The sequence below is a fragment of the Salarias fasciatus genome, chromosome 7 (assembly GCF_902148845.1).
Source record: "Salarias fasciatus chromosome 7, fSalaFa1.1, whole genome shotgun sequence".
NCBI lineage: Eukaryota > Metazoa > Chordata > Actinopteri > Blenniiformes > Blenniidae > Salarias > Salarias fasciatus.
In genome coordinates, this window is record NC_043751.1 from 4051824 (window position 1) to 4058251 (window position 6428).

A 6428-nucleotide genomic window follows, 5' to 3' on the forward strand; every position below is an offset into this window, starting at 1 on the left:
GACAAAAAAAAGGGGGCGGGGCCAGACACGCGCGCACATACGCACACACACACACACACACACACACACACACACACACAGGTACCAGGCCTAACGTTATGAGATTCCCTTGTGCTGACTGTTCCTGACCAGCAACTATACATTAAAATCATCACAAAATTGCAAACTGCTCAGCGGCAGAATACAAATTAAAAAAAAATACATGTTGAACACATGTCTAACAGGATTAGTGATGGCATCACATGAAACAGCCTTAGTAAAACTGATATTTCAATACAATTCAGCACTTGATAAATCATGTATACTGACTGCACGGCGGCAAAATCATAGTTAAGCAGTGTTTTCACCTTGTCCTGCAGCCAGCAGTCATAACTCTCCAAATGTGCTTTTGCGCTCTTGGCCGGGCAGTTCCCACTACTAATGTGTCACAGTCAAAATAAATGGCTCTCAGATCTGATTCTTTGTAGCGAATCAGAAATTGGCAATAAGATTGATTTTATGACAAAACGAATGCACAAAAATGGGCAATTATGGCGATTTTCATAAAAACACCAAACTTAAAGGAGTACAGCGCAGTTTTAAACATTAAGTTATCAATTATTCACACCCACACACGTTTTCACCTTTTCCTGATGGGCAGCAACAGCTATTTCTGCGAGATCGAGCGAGGAAGGAGTTCACCTCTTCTGTGCACATACAGTACTGCAGTTACGCCCAAGGCCTGCAGGGGTCAGTGTTTCACATAAAACGAGCAAACTGCATATTGCACCTTTAAGCTATCGAGTTTTACAACCTTAAGGTAACAATGAAGAGTTGAAAGAGTCGCTTCTTATCTGGGAGTTGAGCTAAAAAAGCCGACTGTCTGAAAAGAGTCAAACTTCCCATCACTGCAAGAGCCGCTAGTATGAGCGCTGCGCACAACATCACCCTTTGTGAAAATGCAGAACACAGATTAATTTTATTAAATCGAATTTATTTTCAAGCTGTCATCAAATTGCATTTAATGGGGAAACATAGCTTAATTAATTATTATATATAAAATAAAAGTAGGTGATGTAGTTTTCAATTATGGAAGTTTTTGCTACATTCGCGAGGGGGTGCTGCAGCACCCTCTGCACCCCTACTTCCTGCAGCCATGTAGCTATATAACTTACTACCTTACTGTGGGTTCTAAGAACGACAGACCCAGAGCTTAGTTAACCGTTTAGTGAGAAGCCTGGAACGGAACTGTGTACCCTCCAAAAGGGTCCGTGGTGCAACACATTAGAACACCTCCCCCTTGAGTAGAATCTTCCCTTACATCACGAAAGTGTTTACATTGACCTTTTATCATGACACGCCCACATTTACACTGCATAAACTTTACTATATTCCCATATAAATTTACTTTTATATTCTTATTCTTTTTAACCCATGTATAGCCATTACGCTCTGTAAGAAACTTTTACATGTATAAACATATCAATCATCTATCAACTGTATAAACCTGAGTGTCATATTACTCTGTTGCATACATTCACTCCAACATTAGAATCCATCTTCTCAAACAACATTAGAACACATTTCCATTTTTTTTCTTTTTTGCATGACAACACATTTCTTTTTCCCTTTTTTTTTTCTTTCTCTCTCACACCACATTAGTCCCTAAAGTGTCGTATAAATCCAGACGTCTGGGAGGACGTGAGACTCTGCCTGATGCTGTACTGTATGTGTTGGTTGCATCTCTATCTGTATGTGTGTGCCTGTTTGTCTCTGTAGTGGTGCGTGCAGGTGTGGCTGTATTACCTGGCACTGGAGTGACCTCAGGTGTATTGATTATGTCTGGTGTAAGTGTCTGTGTGTTGTGAACTGGACGCATGTGTGTGCGGTTACGCCTAATCGAACCTTCATCAGTGTTGATGATGTAGGACCTGGGTGTTGACGCTTTCTGCACAACTGTCCCGTGCTGGTTTTCTTTGGAAAGCCAAACCTCTTGGGCTGATGTAGAATAATTTTATAATATTCTTTACATCATGCTTATTATATTATGTTATTTACTATTGTTCATGTAATGCATGTCTCTGTTAGTTATAGTATGCTAGTAGACACAGGTGTAGAAAAGACATGTATCCTTTTTCTGTTCGCCAGCCTGCCATTTTTCATTTTTACGGCAGCCTCTTGGCAGCTGGACAGTTTGTTTTTTTAAAACTAAGACTACAGGTCAATTGTCTCTCTGTCTCCCTCTGGTGCAAATGAGGCTCATTGGATAAGAAATGTGACACTATGATTTGTTGCACAACACCTGGCATTTGGAGACTTGGAGGCTGAGAGGGCCTCCCAAGGGGTCACGGACATTGACCTTTGTGGGGAGGGGGGAAGAGTCAACTGAGAAGCAACGAATGGTTTTGAGTGATTGTGTCTTGATGAAGACTCAACTAAGACTCAACAAATGGTTTTGAACAATTGAGTCTTGACGAAGAATCAATTGAGAAGCAACAAACTCCCAAGAAATAGTATAAATAGATGGAGCGGAGAGCGATCGGCGCGTCAGTTGTTTTGGTCAACCTGGCTGCCAGGAGGTTTTTTGTGGAATAAAGTCCTCCTTTTGCATTCTGACTCTGACTCTGCCTGATTTCTTTGAGGAGAACTACGGTTGAAGACTTCAAGAACCAGGAGTGGATATAATTGAGGATTTTACGTTTTTTCTGGAATATATGTTTGTGGGGTTTTTTGCACCGTGACTGGCCTAGGATACTTTTTTAAATAAAATTCCACGACATATTATTGGCGAGCCAGCCAGGAGGAGTAACCGGAGATTGATTTTTATCTGTGGAGGAGGACTGATTCAGCACACTGTGGCCACAACAATTGGAGGTAAGCAGATTAATTTATTCTGCGTCTAAATTTTTTGTGTGCTTATGTCAGGTCTCTGCCCAGGTGAAATCTAAAACCGGATTAAATTAATCCAAAAGAACCTAGTTAAAGTTAAAAAGTGATTTTTAAAGATAAAAAGAAAATTTGATTTAAAAGAAATTCAGAGGGGGAGTTCGGAGTCAGAATGCAAAAAACGACCAAACCGCATAAGAGTATCGACCATGGTGCAGTAAGAGTCTGCTTGCTAAGGGTAAAAAGGGGCCGCTTGCATGCGCGGACTGTCTTCAGGCTGCTATGTGTCTTAACTTCTGAGGGGGAAGTGACACCGCGGCGAGAGAAGGGTCGGCATAAGTATAAGGGCAGGATCCGCTTGAGGATAATTCTCCTAAGACGGGAGTAGGCGCCAGTGTGGAGATGCGGATACCGCTAAGGGTTTGTTAGACAGGAACAACTGTAAATCAATACTTTAGATAATGTTCTAAATTTTAAATGGAGTAAAATGCATGCAAATTTGTTTGTTTGAATATTCAATTCAAAACGCTATGTTTAACACACATTATTTACCCAATTAAATTAAAGAAAAGTTTAGATAAGTCTGAAATTTAAGTAGTTTAAATTCCAACTGATCTGTATTAAAAGAGAATTTTGCAGTTAAGTGATGTTTATTTGGAAATAATTAAGGTAACGATTATGCTTGCCGAACTTGTTCTAAGCAAATAGCACTCCATACTGTTGGATGCGAGTGTGTTGTTTCTGTGTAATTTAAGCTTAGGGCTGAATGGGTAATCTCTGCCATAAATAAATCCTTCCAAGAGGGGAGAGAGTATAAAACAGGAGACCCCAGGAGTGGGTCCCTTACGGACTGCCGGTCCAACCTATGAGAGGTTAATTTGTTGACTCAGCTGAGAGACTGGGCTGTCAAAGGGTTGTAAACCAGTAAGCCTTCTCCCAGGAGAGGAGAGAAAGTGTACACAAGAGACTCCAGGAGAGGGTCGAGCACGGATGGATCCGTCCCAACTGCGGTTACCGCCAAAGGTCAATTTGTCGGCTCAGCTGTGAGCTGGACCGTCAAAGCGAATTTTGGGGCTGAAAGGGTGGTTGTAAAACAAAAAACCTTCTGACGCGGAGGAGGTAACTGTGTCTATGTCTAAGTAAGAGTGTGTAAAAAGAGCAAGTGAGTGTTAGAAAGACGTGAGGAAAGGAGAAGGGGTGACTGTGCGTATGAGACTGTCTGTGAGAGTTTGAAGGAGAGCAGATGGTAAAAGGAGCAGAAACTTTGGCCAAAAAAGTACATATGTAAATAAAATGCGCATGTAATCATAGGGTATTTTAGCAAAATGATATAAATAGTGTAAATAGACAGAAAAGAAAGACTGACTAAATTGAGAAGGTGGAAAAGTTACAGCAGGTTTGCCTTCAAATGAGACGATTAAAGAGTATTTTATTTAAATACTGCAGCTTATGTGACGTTACAGTTTTTATTATGAGACGGGTATGGATAATTATAGATAAACAATTGTATTTAGGACGCGGGAAGAAACGAATTAACCAAATTTAGAACTTAATACAGGGCTGCTTGACTGAGTATATTAAGAATGGACTCAACCTGAGTGAGTGAAATACGCACGGAGCTTGACGGAGTGACTGCTAGTGAGTAGAGGCAGCAGTGATAAGGAGTATTTATTACTCTCCTGAGACCATAGGAGAGATATTGAGATGCATGAAATAACTTATTGTTGGATAGAATGTAAATATAAAAATGAAAACTGAAGTTGAATTGTGGCAAAATCGGCAGGAAATCATTCAGAAAACTGTGGCATTTGACCAGATGTGTTATTCTAACAAGTACAGGGGGAATTCCCCGACGTGCTCTGGACACGGGGATCAGGAGCTGCTGGAATGCAGGGGGGTTGGACGCGTTATCAGTGCAGCTGAAGTGAAGCACCATCAAGGCGAGCCACTTTGCTGCTAAGTAATCTATTACGGCACGGATTGGCAGTAAAATCCATGGTTGGATATCAGTCATTCCATGAAAGGGTAACAGGTTTCCACGGATTGGTTCGTATCTCAGTTTAGGCTTACGGTTTTATTTCAGTATGTATTTTTGCATCCTGAAAAAAAAAGAAAAAAAAAAAAGAGAAAAGACTTTAAAAGAAATGTATTTTCTTTTTTTTTTTTGAAGTTTTGAATGTAACTACATGGAAGAAAAATACACAACTTTAAAATTAAAATTGCCTCGACAAACTTTTCCTTCTCGTTCTTCTCCACTCCCCATGGCTTTCTGAAACGGGTGATTTGCGATCTGTAGGTGAGAGCTCCTCTTGCTCCTCTGGCTCAGATTTCACACATAGGCAGAAGGGGGGTGTGGAAGAGCCAGTGATTGGACAGCTACTCGCAGGGTGGGGATTTCTTTAGCAGAGTGCTTATTTATGCAGGTAGACAGACATAGAGATCTGTTCTGCAAGTAGGTGGCCAGCTGTAAGAAATTAATTAATTAAGCAACGACAGACCGTGGTTTATAGGTGAACTGATCTATGTATGGCGTACAGAAGGGTTTGATACAAAACCAAGAACTGCAGCATGCCTAATGATTATATTAGAGAACTAGTATTGAGAACAGCAGTTCTAAAAAAAAATAAATAAATAAATAATTTATTGTACTAATATAAACTACCCCCACAGACACAGAAGCTGTGTGGAAAGAGTCAAGGGATTTAAAATGGATCAAGAGGACAACAGGAGGCACAGGTACTAATATGACAGCACCCAAAATTTGAAAAAGAAATTCTAAAATGTATAGAAAATAGAACAACTGAACTCCCGAAGGGGCAAAATGGCCTCCAGAAGTCTTTGATGAGAAATGTTGTGATGAAATGGCATCGAAGATCAAGCATTATGAAGATGAAGATTTCAGCAACAGAAGAGAAGAAGATCTGAGTAAAGAACTGACAAACAAACGGACAGCAATGCAACTTGGAGAACAGAGCAAGCAAGTTGTGACAGTAAATCAAGAGCAAGGAATGCTGCAATGGATTTGGCTGGACGGGAGGCGGAGACAGCTGACACCCGCCAGGCCCACAGCACCTAATAGCTCCACCCACCTATCAAATTCCAAGGAGAGGGATGAGAAGCTGCCAGGCAGAGGAGAGACGCCTGCTGGGGAAGAAGAGACTCTGCAGACAGTGGAGACAGATGACATTCCAACCACACTGCAATGAGTTCATCTGCAGTGGCTGCATAGGCCTCTACAGCTACGCCTGACGCTGTAGACCTGACTGAAGACCCATGGCATAAAACCCCATGATCTTTCAAGATAGATGGAGCCAACAATTTTATGCCAACTACAAGCCAACATAAGGTGCATACCAGATGGGGTATGTTGATTTTCCTGACAAGGAAATGGAAGAATCAAGCACTATGAGGTGCCAACAACCAGATGATGGAAACAAACCAACAACCCTGATCTACTGGATCTGACAGATGGAGAACTTCAGTCAACTCTCGAAGAAGACGAAGAGCTAATTCTCCAACAAGTGTCACTGGAAGTATGGTCAAGACATAAGACTGATGTGGGA